Source organism: Apium graveolens, chromosome 10 (assembly GCF_009905375.1).
Source record: "Apium graveolens cultivar Ventura chromosome 10, ASM990537v1, whole genome shotgun sequence".
NCBI classification, from domain to species: Eukaryota; Viridiplantae; Streptophyta; class Magnoliopsida; order Apiales; family Apiaceae; genus Apium; species Apium graveolens.
Window position 1 is genome coordinate 85329801 of NC_133656.1, and position 25282 is coordinate 85355082.

Consider the following 25282-nt stretch of genomic DNA (forward strand, 5'->3'; position numbering starts at 1 on the left):
AGTGAATATCCAATTCTAATTATTGCTTATTCAGAAACTTGATTCTTTTGAATCATTTCAATTTATCATTGTTTAACCTCAGTTATTGCTATTATGACTTGCTGAGCTAGTTAGCTCACTCTTGCAAACCTTTTTATGTTTTCAAGAGTTCAAAAAGCAAATTGTTGGTAACTAGAATTTCCAGTCCAATGTGCGAGCTAGGATTCCAGGTTAAGTTGGATCGAGCTAGCAGGAGCTTTATATTGTAGATGAGTTTTGCAAGATTGTAAGAACGATATCATTATCAATTGTAAGTTGAACTAGTTAGGATTTGGTACGATGTAATAAAAGTTAAGGTTGTGTCTTGCTTTAATACTTTAACCTGCGATCTGTGGTTGTGTAAAGAAGGGTCAATGCATATAATATTTTTTATACAGGTTTATATATTGTGGTGTGTGTATTATGAGCCCCAATCTTCTGACCCGGGTTTGGAGGGCGTCACACAAATCAGGCTCCTGTTGCTTTCAAATTTTTTTTGAAGTTTCTTTGTGAAACTTACTTTGCAGGTGCTTTGACATAAAATCCAGTTCTGTACTTGGATGTTCTGGGGGATTTTTGGAACACGGCTGTGGTAAGGACTGTAATGCATGAAAACCAGGTTGTATCTATTGTGGTCAATTGCTCTGTAAGAGGCCAGCAAGTGGAATTTTCTGAAGATGATGTCAATATAGCTTTGGGCATCCCAACTGAAAAATTGGTGGAGGTTCCAACACAGGATGAGCTAGCTGAGTTCATGGACTTCATCAATTATAGTGAAAGAATCAACCTGGCTAGCCTGAACAAGAAGTTTCTCATGAGAGAATGGTCTTTCTTGTTTGACTCCATTGTGAGGGCCTTCACATGTAGAAAGACAGGATACGACAACATCTCTGGTGTTGTTCAGAAGCTGGTGTTCTCAATGGCACACAACACAAACCTCAATGTAGGTCATCTTATCATAGAGGAGCTAAGCACCAGGCTCATTATGCCTTTGACAGCCAGAGCTAAAGAAAATTTTCTTCCTGGATTTATAATGTCTGCTTTAAATCATAAAGTGCATGACATTCATATGCTTAATGGTATAGATATGACTAAAATAGACAATTGTAAACAAGTGTCCAAAGTTTTGTTTGGTACACTTACTACTAAAAACAAGGTACCTGTAAGTCTTAAACTCAATCCATTTATGATTGAGAGATTTAGGACTTACCCTTACCCTATGTCTAACATGAGTCTAAAATTGTCTAGTACAATAATGGCTCATATCCCTATGGAAGCACAAACACGAGACAACCAACATGGGCCTTCCCAAGTTGAGACCATTTCTTCTGTACCATTAGAAGCTAGGAAACCAACTACTTCTTCCTCTTAAAAGTGTGAAATGAGTAAAAAGAAGAGAAATCATGCACCTTTAGCAATAATAAATGAGAGTGGTGAGGACCAAACAGAACAAGAGTCACCCTTGGTCAAGAAAATAATGAAGGTAAAACAAAATAAGGCTGACCAATCAAGCCACCTCTGCATTCTCCCAAAAGGATGTAGTTGTAAAACAGTGACTTAAACAGACTCTAGAGGCATCTTTTCGATAGGGTGTCTCTATTGAACAAAGCATCCACCCTAATGCACCTTGTACAGAGTCTGCACTATCACTTGAACACATTCAAGTGTATGGAAGGAGAAATAAAGAAGACACACATAAAGAGAGCACATCTCTTGAAGCTCCCCCATTAATTCAGGGGGAGCTGCCAAAACTCAACTTTGAAATTCAAACTATAATTTCTCAAATTTCTTCTTTATTTAATCGTACTCTTGAATCTGATTCTCAAGAGTTACCAACATCAAGTGACGTGGTTCAAGAAACCGTGTTCACCACCTAGGAACCAAACTTAGTTGGTGAGAGGCTTTATGCTGGAGTAGACCTTGATGACACCAACACAAACACAGGGGTTTCTTCATTTTTCTTTGAAGACCCTGTGGTGGGTACAAATGCACCTTTATGTGCAAATCAACCTTCATATATTGTAAGGATTGAGGGTAGTACTCCTGAGAGGGGCTATCTAAATCCCCTCCAATTCAATTGGAGCTTTCTCTTGTTGGAACAACTCCCTTTGTTAGTCGCTAAACATGCGCTAATAGTATACGCAAGTATACGAGTTCGCAAGTAGTATAGAATCTTTTCGAGTTCGTTCCCACAGAGACTGTATTGGTTAACTAATTAATTCACGCACTTAACAACAATGTATGGTTATTATTGAATGCCAAGACGATGACAAATTGAGGTTGTTATGACTAAGAATTAAACTAATGATTATAACTACAAAAATAAGATTGATTGAATTAATATATATGACAAACATGGGATTCTAACTTCATTAAATACTTCATTCAATAGCCTTATTGTCCTTAACCTTAACATGCATTGGTGATGACCCTAATCAGACAACACAAAACTGATAAATGCCAACTATCATTGCACGAGTACCATACTACCAGACATCCAAAAAAGAGATAGAAGCTGAATAGACACCAATTATATTGAGACCCTATATGTCTATAGAATTTGACAACATAACGGTTTAAGCACAAGCTATCTATCTTGATTACACAAGGCAAGTAAGATGGTTAAAATTACCTACGAATCATGCATATCGAATACATTAACCTATGCTAGCATGGCAAGTTCTAAATCCTTAAATTCACTTTCGCTTCATTAAGAATTAACACACTATCTTATAAGTTCGTGATGCTCATAAGACGAATATGCACAACCAATACTAGGATATCATATAATCACCACATACTAAGGCATTAAACAATTTAACTAAAGAAATCTATAAATAAATCCGCTAGAACCCCACGATAACGATTAGCCCATAATCGGACTCATCATCAACATGGGTTCCGATGAAAGTATGATATATAAAATGTAGTCTTTATAACGAATAAACAAAACCAAGTACAAAACAAGATTAAGGTACACAAATTAGAAAACTAGCATCCAAATACAACTTAAACAAAGTTTCACAAGTAAAAACAAGATCTTCTTCGTCGAATCGTGCTAAAACGGTCTTCTTACGCTCTCCTTGATATGTCTCTGGCTTGATTACTTATTCAAAACGACCTAGAGTTATTTATATAGCAGCCCCATGCAATATAGAAGTCTCCCAATTCGAATTAGAATAGAATCAGAATTCTGCATCCCGACACGGCGCGGCCGCGTGCTTGATCAGCGCGGGCGCGCTAGCATTTTGTACTTCGGCGCGGCCGCGCGCTTGATCAGCGCGGGCGCGATGGGCTTCTGCCAAAACTTACTTCTTTATTTTTCTTGCAGCTTTGAGCCGGCTTTCAACGAGCTTTAATTCCAACACCACCTTGACACCAAATTAGCCCCAAAATAATGTTAATGCCGGAAATGCAAAACACTCGAAAACACGTTAAAACACTTTACAACTTAAGTACAAAGGCATCAATTCAAAGCTTATTAGAGCATTATATTGTAATAACCCCAAAATTTTTGAACTTTTTTTAACCCTTATGAATAGTATTTTTGCTGATTATTCTGAATAAGAAAACTTTTCATGCCACACTATGTAGGGGTTCTTCTATTGTTATTCTGAGATCTTATTAACACTCTATATGGGATATAAGTGTATGTAAAGATCGTCAGAATCCAAATTCGAACACTTTGATTTTTCCCGAAAATCCACCAGATACCGAAAGAATTGAGTATAAGGTAACAGGATAAAAAGGATTTAAATTCAAGGATTATAAGAGAGGATCATAAAAGGAATATAATGTATTGAGAAAGGTTAAGGAAACCCAAGTAATAAGATCCCGGGTATGATCCCTCAAACGATAAACAAGAACGAAAGTTAAGCGAACCGTATAACAGATCAGCGGTCATTAGCCAAGTAATTAGGAGCTGATCAAAGAGGTTAGTGATGATGATGTCACCACACTAACAAGAAGAGGAAAAGTGTGGGAAGATGACATAGGAGAGTGACATAAGCATGACAAAAAGAAGTGTATTGTTGGTTGATTCTAAGCCACACAAAATTTACCATGGTTAAAAGGTTAATTATCAAACAAAACAACATCAACCAAGCCAAAACAAAATCATAACACAAAAATAGAAGTTGACATTTCTTTTTTAAGAACAATAGCTCTCGGCTCTTTTCTTAAGAAATGGGAAGTCCAAGCTCCTCCACTTGCTAATTTACAAGGTAATTATCCTAGCTTCTCCTAGTTAAGTTACATACTTTCTAGGAATCTTAGCTTCAAAATCCTTTCCTAGCATTTCCTATAAATCATTCAAGAAGATGGTGAATAGTCCTTTCTTGAAATTAATTTTTGTGTTCTTGATTTCTTTGAAAGATCAAGCTTGTAGGAGGTTAGATCAAGTGTAACACCCCCAGATCCGGGGTCGGGGATCCGGGTCGTCACGAGTTCCATATTCCTTAATAATACTTAATCTTAACAATCAACCAACTGATGCGTACTATGACCCCATAATATACACACACACACACACACCACAAGTTATAGTCGCAGAGATGAATACCGAAAATAATACAAGTCATTTTATTCCACAATTAAAAGCCATTACACTTTAAAAGGGTTCTGAATAAATTTACATATTCCTTGCCATTATTACAATTCATATTATACATAAGTCTGGTTCATCGATAGTTGAAAACCTAGCCTATTGGTAGCTCCTACCTCAGCTACGGCGGCATCAACACTTCCAGAAAACTGCGGAACGTTTCCTAACTGCTTGCGAATTGGGAGCTTGGTCCTGTTCATCCTTTCTATTTGTTGTTGTGTGATGAAAGAAGAAAGCAAGGGTGAGCAACAAGCCCACCGAAATAATATGCATAATAATTAACAATATATGAGCATTCTCATAGTACTCATGAAAGTCTTGGTCAAAAAGAAATGAACCAAGTTTGTTATCTTAACGCGACCAAGTCGCAAAATATTCTGTATATATATACATATATACTTTTCACAATCTTTGAAATCCTCTCCCATGTATAATATACACAGAGTTCCAGTTTATAACTGTATAAAAATATCGTTGCAAGGTGATCTCATATATCTAACCTTGTCTCAACGTTTTTCTGAAAATCTTTGTCATGCATAAGATAATCATTTACTAGATATAAGTTGAAAAGATGAAGTTACAAGATACTCCAATATACTTATATGATTTCTGAATACTACTTGAACTACCACCGTTCAAGGTATAAGTAGTTCATCACATATATGGAGCTACAAGGCATAACTTGTATAGAATCAATCTTTGAAATATCATTCAAAAGAAATAAGGTTACGAGATACTTCATTTGATGGAAACATCATTTTGAAAACTCGACCCTGCCAACACTCAACAATCGCCCAACCGTAGCCTTTCTATCGAAGTGCTCTGGGTAGTGTTGCAGAAATATCCAACTGGATGATGAACTCATTACGGGAGTTTACCGCACCAGGAATACCACTTACGATGATCAGTCATAGTAGTGCAACCCGACCATTTTCTACATGTAGAGGAGAACCTGTCGGATTTACTTGTCAACCGAACACTGGACTCCTAAGGAATGGACCGTCTTAGCGGAACTTCCAGGCCATTTGGGCCAATATAATTAGTTCAGATGAAATCCATGACTCTGAAACGTAAAGCTCGTCCCCCCTTTCCCAAGTAGAAACTTGTTGATACGGCTCCACCAAGAAGTCGTATCTAGTTGGAAAGGAAAACTCACCGATATTTCTCAGGCGATGCCTGTTAATGGATTAACTTGTTGCAAGAGTTTTACTTCCCGAGTGTTGGTAAGTAATTAAAAACTCTTTGATCAATATAGCAACCTTGTTGCGAATATAAAACACACCACAGAGCCGGATCCCTCGGGTTTTGAACGAGTATTTAAATCCCCTTCGAAAGGAAGATCTTAAATATAAAAATGAGTTTTGGGATCCGCTCTAATCTTTTAAAAATCATTTTGAAGACTCGAAAACATTTTTAAGAATGTTTGGAGTGATGCTGATTTAAAGAAATAAATCAGTCCCGATATATTAGAAAATATCTGAATATTATTATTTAAATAATATTCCCATAAGGATAATCCTTATAAAAATAATCGAAGTAGAAGTTTTAAAACTCATACTTGAACTGAATAATAAATAACCAAAGATATACTTATACGAAAGTACGATCTTTATTTGAATAATCGAAAATAAGTTTGATTATCGAAACATTATTCTTTAATAAAATAAAGAATATTATTTAATAATAAGCGGAGTCATAAGTCCTCAAATGAATATTCAAAATAATATTCAGTAAATAAAATAAACGTAGTCTTAAGTCCTCGAATGAATATTCAAAATAATATTCATTAAATAAACTAAACGGAGTCATAAGTCCTCGAATGAATATTCAAAATAATATTCATTAAATAAAATAAAGTTATCGAATAAACCTTATTCGATTAATAGTTTTGAAAACTATATCTATATATATATAAAAATATATATATATATATATATTATACTCGGGAACATCGACTCCCGGTTTTAGAAAATGTTCACCTTTGGGTCCCCTATACTAAGGGTATACGCAATTACTTCTTATCCCTAGCATAGGTATTATTCAACTAATAAGCATTTGAATCAACAAATATATATCAAGATTACGAAACAGACATGCATATATACCATATCACATGCTCCAATATATCGTAAGATTTGCTAATTAACCATCATGCATCTATCACAAGATAATGCATATACATATGTATACATCACAACAACAGTATAACGGGTAGAAAACTTGCCTGAGCGACTGGGGGCGGTAAAAGTCCTGGGATGAGTCTGGTAACCTATAAACCACATATAAGTTGGAATTAAAACAAAGTCGCTTATGAATCTATACTTTAACCAATTAGACTATAACGCTCGCTTTGCGCTCAACGATTCTCTTAAGTCGCTCGAGTACCCTCGGCTCCACCATTTTTAATAAATTAACCATTAAGAGTTTTAAGGCGATTCTTTCGCGAGTACCTTACCAACTGCCTAATCCACTTAACATAATTTTTTCATACCCCAATTAGTCATTTAAAGTCCTTAACTAAGGTTTCAAAGTAAGGCGAGGGGTAATGGTTCGGTCGTGAAACGCCGTTACTTAAAACGGTCGTTTCTCCTAAATCGTACATCGGATTCAAGCGAACCACATATCAAAATGAAGATCGTAACATGAACTATCTAATCATGGCAATGGTCAAAACCTAACAGTGAGTTCATGGGTCCTGATGTTAAGAACAAAAACAGTATAAAGTAAATCGGGCATTACGACGGCTATTTTTACGCGATTACCAAATTTTATCCTACTCCAAATCAACCACAAATCAATCACAATTCAACCATACAACCAAACTCCATCCATACATCACTACAACAGCCCCAGAACCTCAATTTTTCCAATTTATATTATTCTCAAACATGAACTAAAACTATTCTTAAGTTCATTAACTAATAACCAAGATTTACAACTCCAAAAACATCACAAAACCAACTAATCTCTACATATCCAATCACCATGCTTCTCATGAACTATCCTACTCATAATAAGCTCTTAATATTCAATAACAATGCTAGGTTAAGAGATTATACCTTCCTTGCTGAGTAAGAGTAACTAAGGAGCTTGGAATCACCCTTGAAAGTCCTTACCAAAGCTTAATCTAACCAAAAACACAAGATCAAACAATTTAAATTTCTTGAAAACACTATTCACTCTCTTCTTAAATGATTTATTGAAAGACATTGTGAAGGAATTTGGAGCTTAAACTCCTAGGATAGCCATAACTAATCATAAGGAACCTTGGATAATTACCTTGCAATTTAACAATGGTTGGATCTTGGATTTTGAAATTTTTCTCTTTGAAAAGCAAGAAAAGCCGAGAGCTTCTCTTGAATAATGAGAGTCAACTTTGTTTTTGTGTTTTTTGATTTGTTTGGCTTGGTTGATCCACTTTTGTTTTGATTTATTACCTTTTAACCATGGTGAATTTTGTGTGGTTTATAATCAACCAACCTTCCTTCCTTTTTGGTCATGCTTAGGTCATCATTCTTATGTCATCTTCCCATGCTTGTCCTCTTCTTATTGGTTTGATGACATCATCCTCACTAACCTCTTTGATTAGCTCCTAAATACTTGGCTAATGACCGCTGATATGTTATACGATTCGCTTAACTTTCGTTTTCGTTTATCGTTGGAGGGATCATACCCGGGATCTTATTACTTGGGTTCCCTTAACCTTTCTCAATACATTATATTCCTTTTATGATCCCCTCTTATAATCCTTGAATTTAAATCCTTTTTATCCTGTTTCCGTATACTCAATTCTTTCGGTATCTGGTGGATTTTGGGGAAAAATCAAAGTGTTCGAATTTGGATTTTGACGATCTTTACATACACTTATTGTTGGGAACCACGAACTTAGGGTGTTACTACGTTTTACGATAAAGATTACGAAAAGAGGATTACCTTGTTAATGGTTGATTCCACGCTCTTCTATTGTATTCCCAAATTCCCTTGAGCGAAGTGTGGCCTCCGTCTTCTCAAGTTATCCTCTCTTTTTGCTCCTTGATGGCTACAATATGTTTTCACACAATCCCAAGCAAGAAGAGAATAAGAATATATATAGGCTACAATAGGGACCATGGATAATTAGGTTGGGCCTTCTAATTACATCTTGAGCCTAGCCCAATGTAATTAAATATTAATTCAATCCACTAAAGAATTAATATTTGCACTACCTTTCCTAATACCGTAATTTAATTAATTCGGTTCCAATATTATTTGCTTATTAAATTCCCCATGTTTAAAATATCATATGTCCATTAATTAAATAAATTACTGATAATTTATTTAATTAATATCTTTTATCCTTGATCATCCACTCAACCTTTATTTAATTATGCCTGAATAAATTCCACCTGCAGGGTATCACATAATTAAATCTTTTTGAGCTTTCAAGGGGACATCATTAACCCGAATATTATCAGGACATGAATTCCTTCAATAAATAATATCCACCATGTATATAATTCCATCACCCAAAATATAATGATATAATTCAAAAGAATTATTTCATATATAAATCAACGCATGTAAATAATATACACGTGTCAATTACTATTTTCGGATTAAGAACCTAAGCATTAATAATAACATAGAATCTTAGTTCTCCTTCTTAATCAGTATTAAGGGAACAATTCTAAATTTGATCCTGTTCAATATACACAAAGTATACTAGTATTATTTATTAGTCAATATAAACTAATCTAAATAATACTACAGCCATATCAGTGGATTGTCCAACACCACCTGTGCTATGAACCTTATTATATTATATAACCGTATTTAACAATCTAATATTCTGTATCCCATTTGATACTAGATTGTTCACAATATATAATATTAGACAACATGTAAACATTCAAATGATTCTCAAATAAATTGGCCAAAAATAAATGTACATACTTCAAATAAATATTTTCAGTATACACTAACACTTATATCCCATATAAAGTACTAATACGATCTCAGAATAACAATAGAAGAACCCCTACATAGTGTGGCATGGAAAGTTTTCTTATTTAGCATAATCAGCAAAACACTATTCATAAGGGTTACTAAAAGTTCAAAAATTTTGGGGTTATTACATCAAGGCTCCTTAAGGCTTCCTAGTTACTTATCACTCACCAAGGAAGGTAAAACCTCATACCCTAGCTTTACTTTTGAATATTTAGGAGTGGTTTTGATTGTTATAGTTTATGAGAAGCATGATTCTTGGTTGTTTAAAGTTTGGTTGAGTTTGTAGAGAGTTTGATGGTTAAATCTTGATTAAATAGTTAATGAACTTAAGTAAGCTCTTAGTTCATGATTGAGAAGTAGTATAAAGTGGAAATCTTGAGTTGTTGTGGCTGTTGTAGTAGTGTATGGATGAATTTTGGTTGTAACAATGATTGAGGGTTGATTGTGGATTGATTTGGAGTTGTACAAGTTTGGGAAATCGCGTAAACATAGCCGTCGTAATGTCCGATTTACCCTAGACTGCTTTTGTTCTTAACATCAGGACCCGTGAACTCACTGTTAGGTTTTGACCATTGCCATGATTAGATAGTTCATGTTACGAGCTTCGTTTTGATATGTGGTTCGTTTGAATCCGATGTACGGTTTAGGAGAAACGACCGTTTAAAGTAACGACGTTTCGCGAACGAACCATTACCCCTCGCCTTACTTTGAAACATTGGTTATGGACCATAAATGACTAATTGGGGTATGAAACATTTATGTAAAGTGGATTAGGCAGTTGGTAAGGTACTCGCGAAAGAATCGCCTTAAAACTCTTAATGGTTAATTTATTAAAAATGGTGGAGCTGAGGGTACTCGAGCGACTTAAGAGAATCATTAAGCGCAAAACGAGCGTTAGAGTCTAATTGGTTAAACTATAGATTCATAAGCGACTTTGGTTTAATTCCAACTTATATGTGGTTTATAGGTTACCAGACTCATTCCAGGACTTTTACCACCCCCAGTCGCTCAATCAAGTTTTCTACCAGTTATACTGTTGTTGTGATGTAAATATATGTATATGCATTATCACGTGATAAGTGCATGATTGTTATTAGCAAATCTTGCGATATATTGGAGCATGCTGATATGGTATATATGCATGTCTGTTTCGTAATCTTGATATCAAATTGTTGATTCAAATGCTTATAAACTGCATAATACCTATGCTAGAGATAAGCAGTAGTTGCGTATACCCTTAGTATAGGGGACCCAAAGGTGAACATTTTTCTAAACCGGGAGTCGATGTTCCTGAGTATAATATATATATTTTATATATATATGGTTATAGTTTTCAAAACTATTAATCGAATAAGGTTTATTTGATAACTTTATTTTTATTTTATTTAATGAATATTAGTTGAATATTCATTCGAGGACTTATGACTCCGTTTATTTTATTTAATGAATATTAGTTGATTATTCATTCGAGGACTTATGACTCCGTTTATTTTATTTAATGAATATTATTTTGAATATTCATTCGAGGACTTATGACTCCGCTTATTTATTAAATAATATTCTTTATTTTATTAAAGAATAGTGTTTCGATAATCAAACTTATTTTCGATTATTCAAATAAAGATCGTACTTTCGTATAAGTATATCTTTGGTTATTTATTATTCATTTCAAGTATGAGTTTTAAAACTTCTACTTCAACTTATTTATATAGAGATTATCCTTATGGGAATATTATTTAAATAATAATATTCAGATATTTTCTAATATATCGGGTCTGATTTATTTCATTAAATAAACATTACTCCAAACATTCTTAAAAATGTTTTCGAGTCTTCAATATGATTTTTAAAAGTTAGAGCGGATCCCAAAACTCATTTTTATATTTAAGATCTTCCTTTCGAATGAGATTTAAATACTCGCTCAAAACCTGAGGGATCCGGCTCAGTGGTGTATTTTACATTCACAATGAGGTTGTTGTTTTGAGAAAACATCTTGATTACTTGCCCATCGTTCGGGAAGTAAGTTCATCTATTTGAGTCGGCATAAGCAACATGGGCTCAGTGGGCGTCCATGAAAGTGTAAGTAGCTCAGTGGGAGTCTATCAAATGCGTATGTGGCTGAGTGCCAGTCCAGCATAAGGTCCTATTGCGGCCAGGGTGATGACCACTGGGGAATTCGTCCATCTACTAGTAGAAAAGGTTACTTATTGGTATCTTTGCCTGATCAGCAAGATATCAGGTTTATGCCAAAGTTTTCTCCTTTCTAAATTCATTGGATATTGCAACTCTGTTTATAATTTTCATAACAGAGGTTTTCAAGGAGTGTATGAAATGTATATATATATAGGTGTATATATATCGGGACTTAATGAAGTATCTCGTAACTTCATTTCTTTCAAATGGTATTTCAAAGATTGAATCTATTCAAGTCTTATCTTGTAGTCTCATCAGTGTGATGAACTTTTGAAACTGATTATAACTTGAACGGTGGTAGTTCAAGTAGTATTTGGAAAAGATATAAGTATATTGGAGTATCTTGTAACTTCATCTTTTAAACTTATATCTAGTAAATGATTATCTTATGCATGTCAAAGATTTTCAGAAAAACGTTGAGACAAGGTTAGATATATGAGATCACCTTGCAACGATATTTTTACACAGTTATAAACTGGAACTCTGTGTATATTATACATGTCAGAGGATTTCAAAGATTGTGAAAAGTATATATGTATATATATACTGAATATTTTTGCGACTTGGTCGCGTTAAGATAACAAACTTGGTTCATTTCTTTTTGACCAAGACTTTCATGAGTACTATGAGAATGCTCATATATTGTTAATTATTATACATATTATTTCGGTGGGCTTGTTGCTCACCCTTGCTTTCTTCTTTCATCACACAACAACAGATAGACAAGATGAATAGGATCAAGCTCCCAATTCGTGAGCGGTTAGGAAACGTTCCGCAGTTTCCTGTAGGCGTTGATGGCGTTGTAGCTGAGGTAGGAGCTACCAGTAGGCTAGGCTTTCAAATTTTGTTGTGCAGACTTATGTATATTTATGAATTGTAATAATGGAAAAGAATATGTAAACTATTCAGAAACCCTTTTTATGGTGAAATGGTTTATAATTGTGGAATAAAATGACTTGTATTATTTTTGGTATTCATCTCTGAGACTATAACTTGTGGTGTGTGTGTGTATATTGTGGGGTCACAGTACGCAGTAGTTGGTTGACTGTTAAGATTAAGTATTGATAAGGGAAATGAAACTCGTGACAACCCGAATCCCCGACCCCGGATTTGGGGGTGTTACATTATATAGTGTCATAAATGCCACTCAACATACCCCCAAACTTGAATCGATGGTTGTCCTCAAGCATAAACAGACTCAAAGAATAAGAAATAAAAATGCATGAATGTAACTATACATACACTTACACTTTCTCTCCTTTTTTTCTATTTTTTCTATTTTTTTCTCTTTCTTTTTTTCCAAAAATTTTTGAATGAGTGCATTTCACTTCATCTCATTCAACCCTAGACTACTCATAAAAATATGAGTCGGCTACTAGCCATTTGACATCTAGCCACATAACTAGTAATAAAATCCAATTTTCTCCAATTTTTAAATATCCATGTCTTTTATTACGAAGAGAATATCCTAAATTCCAAATATAAACAAACGATTAAACCTTGACAAATAAACAAACCATGACTATGATCTAGCACTCTAGCAACCTATAAGACTTAGTGAAATACAAGTGTCTCTAGCATGCAAATCAATCCAATAAGACTCAACATTACTAAATACGACATCACTACACTAGCATCAATATCACAAGTCAATCGGAAAATTATCTAAGGGATCATGTTATAATGCAAATGCATGAAACTACATGAACAAAATATCATAAAACTAACAAAAATAAAATTGAAAAAACTACATGGCAAAATATGCAACTATATGAAATAAAACTATCATGAATACACAATTATATGAGACTCACACAAACTATATTCCTTTAACTACTACCCCCAAACTTAAAATATTCACTGTCCTCGGTAAAGTAATAGTAAGGAATCAGGCATACCTACTGTGAATCAGAATCCTCACCCTCAACAGGTGGAGTGTCAGGCGTGTCCGAAGGCGGATACACGGAATCCTCACCAAATACTGGCCACTGGATGTCAACACCGGTGGCTCTGAAAGCTGTCCTAAGTGCCTGGGTGAGATCGTGTAAAAATCGACTATGGATGTCGTGCACCGCATATGTCCTCCTCGCGAGATGCCTATACTGCGTCGAACTCAAACCAGCTCCCATCTCTGCTCCTGCTGCCTCCTGATGCTGCTGCTGCTGTGACGAACCAGCCTCCTCTCCATACCGTGCTCTCCAAGTTGCTCGGGGGGGATGCTGAGAACCTCCTGCAGTAGCAGCCTCCATGGGCACACCACCTGGCAGATGATCATATGAATAACCAAGCCCCTTAGGATCAGGATTCCCTCCATACCACTCATGCATGCTCTACAGCGTAGAACTATCAATAGGAGCAATGGGAAGCTGCAACTGCTCATGTGCTGGCCAATGAACACCAATTACCACGCACAACTTCGTCACAATTGACATATAAAGAATAGCACCTGTAGTTCCGCCTCTTAAAAATCTCAAAATCCCCTGATATATTACCATCCCCAAGTCAATGTAATCACCCTGCAGAATCCCCGACAGCAGACGAGCATGCTCCACAGTAATCTCATGCACATGCGAAGATGGCATGATGTTAGCACAAATAAACGAGTTCTAAGCCCATGCAAACCTGTTCATGCATGGCGCAGGGAACGTGGAGTAATCAGTAGTGCCCCTCTTGAACTTTCAATGAGTCTCAGGCACACAGAGAGTAGCAACGATAAGATCCAAATCAAAGTCCTCCGGAGCCTTATTGTTCTAAGTATCCTGACCCACCTTCCTCGCGGGCAGCTCAATCACCGCCCTGATGGCATCAACACTGTACTCTACAGTTCTCCCCCTCACCACCATGAAGCCATTCTTCTCTGCCTTGGCATTTGCATAGAACTCCTGCACAACACTTATGGGCACAGCAGTGGACGCCTCATAAAAAGAAACCCAGTCCATCTCGAGAATCATCTCTAACAGCTTACCATCCTTCCCTGATGGTAGAAAACCTTGCTCCTTAGCAATAGGCTTCGAGAGAATCCTAGTGTACTCCTCCTCAGCCTCAGGAGTAGAAAACCTGAGCCTCACACCACCTGCAGATGAAGAATCGGTGGTGCTACTTCCAACTTGTGTTCTTTGTCTCTTGGGTGCCATCGGAATAGAAGAAGAGAGAATAAAACTTTAAGTGTTTAGAGAGAATTTGTGTTTGAGAGTTTGTGAATTGGTGGAGAAATTGTGTGTAAGTGTATGTATTTATAGGTGGAGAGGTGTGAATTCTATACGGAATAGAAGTGGGGATTAATTATGGGAACCGTGGGAATAATGGAATTGATTAGGAGAGGGAATTATGGGATGTGGAAGAATAAAAATTGGGTTGGAATTGATTTTTAGTTAAAAATCCCGATTTTCTCTTAAAACTGTCATTTTTATATTTTTTTCGATCAGGGACCCGGCGCGGCCGCGCGCTAGGACAGCGCGGGCGCCCTTGGTTTCTGGAAAAACGGCGCGCCCGTGCGCTTGGTCAGAGCGGGCGCGCCCAACTTCTGTAGTTGGCCCTGAATTTTTTTCTTTTTCTGATTTTTTTTTGTGTTTTTTCCTTTCTTCTTGCTTCTTCTACCTACTAATATACAACATACTTGGGTTGCCTCCCAAAAAGTGCTTCTTTTATGTCGCTAGCTTGACGTAGAATCTCGAGATCAAATGGACAATAAAATGGCACTAACCACTTCGGGGTTTGCCGTGTCACCATAGTAATGCTTCAACCTCTGACCATTTACCTTGAATGCTTTGCCCGGATCATTATCAAAAATTTCCACCGCTCCATGTGGAAACACAGTTTTGACACTAAACGGCCCTGACCATCTTGACTTCAACTTTCCAGGTAAAAGACGGAGACGAGAGTTAAACAAAAGAACTTGTTGCCCCGGCACAAATGACTTGAGCACTAAACCCCGATCGTGCCACCTCTTTACTTTCTCCTTATACATTTTGTTGTTCTCATAAGCTTGAAGTTGAAATTCATCGAGTTCATTCAATTGAAGCATACTCTTCTTTCCAGCTGCATCCAAGTCCAGATTCAACTTCTTCAAAGCCCAATATGCCTTATGCTTGAGCTCCACAGGCAAATGACACCCCTTACCATAGACCAACTGGTACGGCGATATTCCCAATGGAGTCTTATATGTTGTTCTATATGCCCAAACAGCTTCATCAAGCTTCAAAGACCAATCTTTCTTTGATTGACACACCACGGTCTCCAAAATACATTTGATCTCTCTGTTAGATACCCCAGCTTGACCATTTGTCTGAGGATGATAAGCTGTGGTAATGTGATGATTCAAATTATACCTTTTCATCATAGCAGTGAACTTGCGATTGCAAAAATGAGACCCTCGTCACTGATTATGACTCTTGGAGTTCCAAACCTTATGAATATCTGCTTGTGAAGAAAATTAAGCACCACTTTCGCATCGTTCGTTGGCAACGCCTTAACTTCAACCCATTTCGACACGTAATCAACCGCTAACAAGATATATTGATTGTTACAAAATGAGACAAATGGCCCCATGAAGTCAATTTCTAAAACATCGAAAACCTCAACCTCGAGAAGCACATTAAGAGGCATCTCATCCCTTTTGGACATATTACCCACACGTTGACATCGATCACATTTCAAAATGAACTGATGAGCATCTTTGAACAAGGTTGGCCAAAAGAAACCTGCTTGAAGAACATGAGTTGTTGTCTTTTCTCCACCATAATGTCCCCATAAGCCGTCGATCCCCCACCCCCATTTTGCTGTAAGGAATACATCTCCTGATGATTTGGTCAGCTCCTTGTCGAAAAAGAAACGGCTCATCCCATATATACCACTTCACTTCATGTAGAAACTTCTTCCTTCGAGCATATAAGTCGGGAGGCATGATATTACTCACAAGGTAGTTTATAATGTCTGCAAACCACGGTTCTTCTTCTTGCACCCCAAATAGCTGCTCGTCAGGAAAAGACTCATTTATCAATGTCTAATCCAATGAAGTTGCATTAGGATTTTCTAAACGTGAGAGATGATCAGCGACTTGATTCTCAGTTCCTCTTATGTCCTTGATCTCTAGTTCAAATTCTTGGAGCAAAAGTACCCATCTAATTAATCTAGGCTTCGAGTCCTTCTTTGAGATGAGATACCGAATTGCAGCATGATCAGTGAAAACTGTCACCTTAGTCCCAAGTAGATAAGATCGAAATTTCTCAAACCCATAGACAAAAGCTAAAAGCTCTTTCTACATAGTAGTATAATTCAGTTGAGCACCATTTAGGGTCTTATTGGTATAGTAGACCACATGAAATATGTTGTTCTTCCTCTGCCCAAGAACTGCTCCAACTGCATAGTCACTTGCATCGCACATCATCTCAAAAGGCTCATTCCAATCAGGTGCAGTTATGACCGGTGCCGTGATTAAACTGTTCTTTAATGTCTCAAAATCTACAAGGCACTCGTCATCAAACTTGAAAGGCACATCTTTCTCTAACAGACTACACAAAGGCTTTGAAATTTTCGAGAAGTCTTTGATGAAACGCCTGTAGAAACCCGCATGACCAAGAAAACTGTGAATTCCTTTAACAGAAATAGGTGGAGGGAGATTCTCAATGACCCCCACCTTGGCCTTGTCCACCTCTAGACCTTTACTAGAAACTTTATGCCCGAGAATAATGTCCAAGATTTTGCAAGCATTCATCAAAAGAATCGCCAAAGACTGAGAAGTCGTCCATGAACACCTCCATATTCTGGACAATCATGTCAGAAAAGATGGCCAAAATACATCTCTGAAAAGTGGCTGGTGCACCATACAGACCAAAAGAAACTCGTCTGAAAGTGAAAGTACCAAATGGACAAGTGAAGATAGTTTTCTCCTGATCTTCTGGAGCGATACAAATCTGATTATAATTGGAATAGCCATCTAGAAGACAATAGTACTCATTACCAGCCAACCTGTCGAGCATTTGATCAATGAAGAGCAAAGGGAAGTGATCTTTCCTAGTGGCTTTGTTCAGCTTCCTGTAGTCCATGCAAACTCTCCACCCCGTGACTGTCCTTGTAGGAATAAGCTCATTCTTCTCATTTGCTACCACAGTAATTCCACCTTTCTTTGGCACACATTGAACTGGGCTTACCCATGAACTGTCAGAAATAGGGTAAATGATCCCTGCATCTAGCCACTTAAGAATTTCCTTCTTCACTACTTCCTTCATGATAGGATTAAGTCTTCTTTGTTTCTCGACCGTAGGCTTGCTACCTTCATCTAGCAGAATTTTATGCATGCAATAAGAAGGGCTGATTCCCTTGATATCTGCTATAGTCCATCCAATTGCCGATTTGAACTCTCTTAGAATACTCAAAAGCTTTTCCTCATCACTACCTGAAAGGTCAGATGCAATAATAACAAGAAGAGTAGATGCATCACCTAAAAACGTATACTCAAATGCTCAAGTAAAGGCTTAAGCTCAAGAGTGGGAGCTTCCTCAATATATGGCTTGAGGCGTTTAGGAGCTTTTTTCAATATCTCTATTCCAAGAGATTCAAAAGGCATATCTATCTTCCTTTTCCAGGGAGAAGCATTCAAATATTGTAATTGTTCTTCACCTTCGTCATCTTCACTATCTGAATTCCCCAACAAGGCTTTCTCTAAGGCATCGGACCTTAGCAATTGATTGAGTTCCGATGTGACCACCGAATCGACCAACTCAACTTTTAAGCACTCCTCATTATCAGTAGGGAATTTCATAGCCATTAACATATTAAAGGTAACATCCTGATCCAAAACTCACATTGTGAGCTCACCCTTCTACACATCGATCAAAGTTCGGCCAGTCGCCAAGAAAGGTCTCCCCAAGATTATGAGAATCTTCTTGTCCTCCTTGAAATTAAGAATGAAGAAATCGGCAGGGAAGATGAGTTTATCAACCTTGACCAAGACATCCTCCTCAATACCTCGCGGATATGTAATAGAACGGTCGGCCAACTGCAAGGTCATATAAGTCGGTTTGGGATCAGGTCAGTCCAACTGCTTGAAAATTGACAAAGGCATCAGATTGATGCTAGCTCCCAAGTCACATAGGCATCTATCAAAAGACACTTTTCCAATAGTACATGGAATAGTGAAGCTTCCTGGATCTTTAAGCTTCGGAGCCAACTTATGTTGAAGCACAACACTGCATTCCTCCGTGAGAGCGACCGTCTCTAAATCATCTAGCTTCACCTTCCGAGAGAGAATACCTTCCATAAACTTTGCGTAGCTAGGCATCTGCTCAAGAGCCTCGGTAAAAGGTATGTTGATATGAAGTTTCTTGAACACCTCCAGAAACTTCTGAAATTGCTTTTCCAACTTTTTCTTCTATAGCCGCTTGGGAAAAGGAGGTGGAGGATAGATCTGTTTCTCCCCTGTATTACCCTCAGGCGGAGTGTGCTCAACAGTAGTCTTCCTTGGTTCCACTTCTTTATCCTGTTACTCTACTTCTTTCTCAGCCTCAGCTTCTTCAGTCAACTCTTGAGTTTGTTCGGGATTCGAAACCTTTCCAGACCTTAAAGTGATTGCATTTACCTGTTCTTTAGCTTCCCTCTTTCCTGGCACTTCAGTGTCACTAAGTAGTGTACCAGACTGATGGTTTAGCAAGGCATTGGCAATTTGCCCAATTTGTTTTTCCAAGGTGTTGATAGAAACAACTTGACTCTTGCACATAAGCTTCAACTCCTCTAATTCATATTTTTCATTGGCTTGTTGCAGTTGGAGTTGCTGTCTAGGTGCATACTGTGGTTGCTGAAAATCAGGGGTTGTACTACTTAGCCGGGTACTGCTGTTGAACCACATTCTGAGCATTGCTCCAACTGAAATTAGGATGATTGCGGTTGTTGGGATGATAGGTGGCTGGCACTGGTTGCTGCGATCTCTGGAAGTTGCTCACAAATTGAGCTGATTCACTAGAAATTACGCACTGATCAGTCTCATGGGCACCAACACAAAGTTCACAGATACTGGCGATTTGATTAACTCCATAATTAGCCAAAGTGTCCACCTTCATCATCAAAGCCTTAAGTTGGACAGCAATAGCAGTTGCTGCGTCCAACTCCAAAATTTCTGCGACTTTCCCCTGAGTCGGTCTCTGGGAAGGATTATGGTACTCATTAGCAGCCATCAGTTCAATAAGTTCAGAAGCTTCATCATAGCTCTTAGCCCACAAGGCTCCTCCTGATGCTGCATCAAGCATGGGTCTAGAAGTAGCACCCAATCCATTGTAGAAACAATTAATAATCATCCAATCAGGCATGCCATGGTGTGGGGACTTCCTTTGCATCTCCTTATATCGATCCTAAGCCTCACACAGAGATTCCCCAGTTTGCTGAGCAAATTGGGTAAGAGCATTCCTGATTGCAACAGTCTTCACTATGGGGAAGAATTTAGGGAGAAACTTTTGCGCGAGATTCTCCCAAGTGGTGATAGATCCTGCCGATAGAGAGTGTAACCAGCACTTAGCCTTGTCCTTCAGAGAAAATGGGAAAAGGCATAGCTTGATAGCATCTTCAGTCAGATCATTGAATTTGAAAGTGTCGCAGATCTCGATGAAATCCCTGATGTACATGTTGGGGTCTTCAGTAGGAGAACCCCCAAACTAAACTGAGTTATGTGTCATCTGAATCGTGCTTGACTTGATCTCAAAAGTGTTAGCCCTGATGGCTGGTTTGATGATGCTTGACTGAATGTCATTAAACTTGGGCTGAGAATAGTCCATCAAAGCCTTTGGATTTTACGCTTGATCACCCATCGCTGCTACAACTGGTTCTTCGACTTTCTCTTCTCCCACTACCTTCTTTTCTTCCTCAAAAACTTCCTTACGAACTACCACAACTTCTTCCTCGGTTTATCCAGTGTTCTCTTACGAGTATGCGAACGCGTATGCATACACCCTCGCTAGAGTACCTGAAATAAGATAAGGAAACAAATAAGTAACAATGTCCGAGTCAATGAACTTTAACGACCACTGATGGAAAGCATATAAACTATCAATTAACACTGCGGTCCCCGGTAGCGGAGCTAAAAACTTGTTAGTCGCTAAACACGCGCTAATAATACACGCAATTATACGAGTTCACAAGTAGTATAGAATCTTTTCTAGTTCATTCCCACAGACACTGTATTGGTTAACTAATTAATTCACGCGCTTAAGCAACACTGTATGGTTATTATTCAATGTTAAGTTGATGACAAATTGAGGTTGTTATAACTAAGAATTAAACTAATGATTATAACTATGAAAATAAGATTGATTGAATTAATATATATGACAAACATGGGATTCTAACTTCATTAAATACTTCATTCAATAGCCTTATTGTCCTTAACCTTAACATGCAATGGTGATGACCCTAATCAGACAACACGAAACTGATAAACGCCAACTTTCTTTGCACGAGTACCATACTACCAGACATCCACAAAAGAGATAGAAGCTGAATAGACACCAATTATATTTAGACCCTATATCTCTATAGAATTTGACAACATAACGGTTTAAGCACAAGTTATCTATCTTGATTACAAAGGGCAAGTAAGATGGTTCAAATTACCTACGAATCATGCATATCGAATACATGAACCTATGCTAGCATGGCAAGTTCTAAATCCTTAAATTCACTTTCACTTCATTAAAAATTAGCACACTATCTTATAAGTTCACGATGCTCATAAAACGAATACGCACAACCAATACTAGGATATCATACAATCACCACATACTAAGGCATTAAATAATTTAACTAAATAAATCCATAAATAAATTCGCTAGAACCCCACGATAACGATTAGCCCATAATCAGACTCATCATCAACGTGAGTTTCGATGAAAGCATGATATATAAAACGTTGTCTTTATAACGAATAAATAAAACCAAGTACAAAACAAGATTAAGGTTCACAAAAAAGAAAACTAGCATCCAAATACAACTTAAACAAAGGTTCATAAGTAAAAACAAGACCTTCTTCGTCTACATTGAATCGTGCTAAAACGGTCTTTATACGCTCTCCTTGATATGTCTCTGGCTTGATTACTTATTAAAAACGACCTAGAGTTGTTTATAAAGCAGCCCCATGCAGCATAGAAGTCTCCCAATTCGAATTAGAGTAGAATAAGAATTCTGCATCCCGACACGGCGCGGGCGCGCGCTTGATCAGCGCGGGCGTGCGGGCTTCTGCCAAAACTGACTTCTTTATTTTTCTTGAAGCTTTGAGCCAGCTTTCAACGAGCTTTAATTCCAACACCACCTTGACACCAAATTAGCCCCAAAATAATGCTAATGCACCTGATTACCGAGATAATGCCTGAAATGCAAAAACACTTGAAAACACGTTAAAACACTTAACAACTTGAGTACAAAGGCATCAATTAAAATCTTATTAGAGCATTATAAAGTGTCATAAATAGCACTCAACACCCTTCAAACCCCTAACTGAGATTGCACTCATAATTGAAGCTAGGAGTTCAATTTCCAATGATCCTGCTATGGGGGAGGCAAGTACATCACTTTCAAGTGACAATGTTTTGAAAGAAACACAAGGGTTTGAGACTAAAGTACATGACATCAACCTAGTTAACTCCCCTTCAACTTCAATGGAGGTTCCCACCAAAATGGAGAACAATAAACTATTATAACCACATCTCATCCTGTGAATTAAACTGTGACATCTGTCACAGGTGGTTCTATATCAGATCAACCCTCCACATCACAATTTATAGACATTCGTTCAACATCCATCCCATCTCAACAACCATCTCACCCAATCTAATAGTGGTTACAAAATGCTCAATCTCAACCAATCACAGTAGATGACCTTCTGATTGATCAAATTTCAGGTCTTGCTAACATATCACAACATCTGCTCACTTCAGAAATGACAAATCAAGACCATCAGACAATTCTGCTCACTTATAATGAAGATATTGAGAAACAAAAGTAGAAAATAGTGAATAAACCTGAGTGTTAAGTGGCATTTATGTCCACTTAGAATGCTCTTTAAAGGCTTGAATTGATTTTTTGTACTTGAGTTATTTATGTATTTGATGTGTTTTTGTAGTGTTTTTGCATTTCATGCATAAATAAAAGAATCAAGAGATTTAGCATTGTTTTGGTGCTAAATTGGTGTTAGGATGGTGCTCAGGAAGATTGCTCGAGGATTGCCAACTCAAACCAGGCAAGAAAACAAGAATTTAAAGATTTTCCAGAAGGTCAGCGTGCCCGCGCTGTGGTAGCGCGCGCCCGCGCTGAAGATGCAGGATTGCAGCGCGCCTGCGATGGTGAAGCACGCGGCCGCGCCGAGTTGATTTCCAGGATTCCTGTTTCTACTATAATTCTGATTTTCTTGACTTCTAACCTGTATGGGCTGCTATATAATAACAACTTAAGATCGTTTTTCAATAACAAGACGTACCAGAGCTTAAGGAGAAGACATAAGTAGACCGTGTAGCACAATTCAACCAAGGCAAAGAGGATCTAGTTTATTCTTATGATTCTTTGTTTTAAGTTGTAATCTTGGATGCTAGTTTTCTTATTTGTTGACCCTATACTCTTGTTAACGTACTTTGTTTATTATTCATTTTATAAAGACCTAGTTTATTATACCATGCTTTCATCGGAACCCACGTTGATGATGAGTCCGATTTTGGATTAATCGTTATTGTGGGGTTCTAGAGGATTTTCTTATGGATTTCTTTAGTTAATTGTTTTGATACCTTAGTGTGTGGTGATTGTATGATATCCTAGTATTGGTTGTGCTTATTCCTCTTATGAGCATCGTGAGCTTATAAGATAGCGTGTTAATCTCTATTGAAGCGACAGTGAATATAGGGGTTTAGAACTTGCCATGCTAGCATAGGTTCATGTAATCGATATGCACAATTTATAGGTAATTTTAATCATCTTACTTGCCCTGTGTAATCAACATAGATAACTTGTGCATTAAACCATTATGTTGTCAAATTCTATAGACATATAAAGTCTCAATATAATTGGTGTCTATTCAGCTTCTATCTCTTTTGTGGATGTCTGGTAGTAGGGTATTCGTCCAACGAAAGTTGGCGCTTACTAGTTTCATGTTATCTGATTAGTGTCATCACCATTGCATGCTAAGGTTAAGAACAAAAAGGCTATTGAATAAAGTAGTAAAGAATTTAGAATCCCATGTTTGTGTTATATAAGTAAATCAACCTTTTTACTCTCTTAGCTAATTGCATGCTAGTTAATATCTTAGGTATAAACAATCTCAATTTGTTATTCGTCCTAACATTGAATAATAGCCATACCATTGTTGTATAAGTACATTGATTGAAATTAACCTAAACCAGTCTATGTGGGAACGTGCTAGAATTGATTCTATATTACTTGCGATCGTGTATACTTGCATAAATATTAGCGCGTGTTTTCGTCCTAACAAGTTTTTCGCGCCACTGCCGGGGACTCGGTGTTAATTTTTAGTTTATGTGTTCGTCATCAGTGGTCGTTAAAGTTCATTGACTCGGACATTGTTATTTACTTATTTCCTTGTCATGTTTCAGGTACTCTAGAGAGCGTGTATGCATATGTGTACTCGGTCTCGTAAGAGAACACTTGATCAAGCTGAGGAAGAAGTTGTAGTAGCTAAGGAAGTTTTTGAAGAAGCTCTTATTGCGATAGGAGAACCAGAAGTGAATACGAAGGCTTTGATGGATTATTCTCAACTGAAGATTAATGATATTCAGTCTAGCATTGTCCGACCAGCCATCTCGGCTAACACCTTTGAGATCAAGTCAAGCACGATTCAGATTATATAGAACTCAGTTCAGTTTAGGGTTTCTACGACAGAAGACCCCAACATGCACATAAGAGATTTCATCGAGATCTGTGACACTTTCAAGTTCAATGGATTTTCTGAAGATGTTATTAAGTTGAGGCTTTTCCCATTCTCTCTGTAGGATAAAGCTAAGTGTTGGTTACATTCTCTACCATCAGGGTCTATCACCAAATGGGAGGATCTTGCCCAAAAAGTTCCTAACTAAATTCTTACCTATGGCGAAGACTGTTGCAATCAGAAATGCACTTACTAAATTTGCTCAGCAATCTGGAGAATCTTTATGTGAGGCTTGAGATCGCTACAAAGAGATGCTTAGAAAGTGTCCTCACCATGGGAAGCCTAAATGGATGATCATTAACTGCTTTTATAATGGATTGGGTGCTATTTATAGACCTATACTTGGTGCAGCATCAGGAGGAGCCTTATGGGCTAAAAGCTATTATGAAGCTTATGAATTGATCGAGCTGATGGCTACCAATGAATACCAGAACCCAACTCAGAGACTACCTCAGGGTAAGGTAGCATGCATTCTGGAGGTAGATACAGCTACTTCTATAGCTGCTCAGCTTAAGGCTTTGACGATGACGGTGGATTCTTTGGCTAAGTATGGAGTTAATCAGATCACTAGT

The 25282-nt window shown here is 37.4% G+C and overlaps 2 non-coding genes across 2 annotated transcripts; one reads left to right on the forward strand and one right to left on the reverse strand.

The window, feature by feature from the left end:
• The first annotated feature begins 20098 nt into the window (after nt 1-20098).
• On the forward strand, nt 20099-20205 carry LOC141694872 (small nucleolar RNA R71). Its single transcript, XR_012564153.1, has one exon. It is a non-coding gene; the product is annotated as a small nucleolar RNA R71 (small nucleolar RNA).
• A 4677-nt stretch (nt 20206-24882) lies between these two features.
• On the reverse strand, nt 24883-24990 carry LOC141694787 (small nucleolar RNA R71). The gene has a single exon (XR_012564070.1). It is a non-coding gene; the product is annotated as a small nucleolar RNA R71 (small nucleolar RNA).
• Nucleotides 24991-25282: the final 292 nt, after the last annotated feature.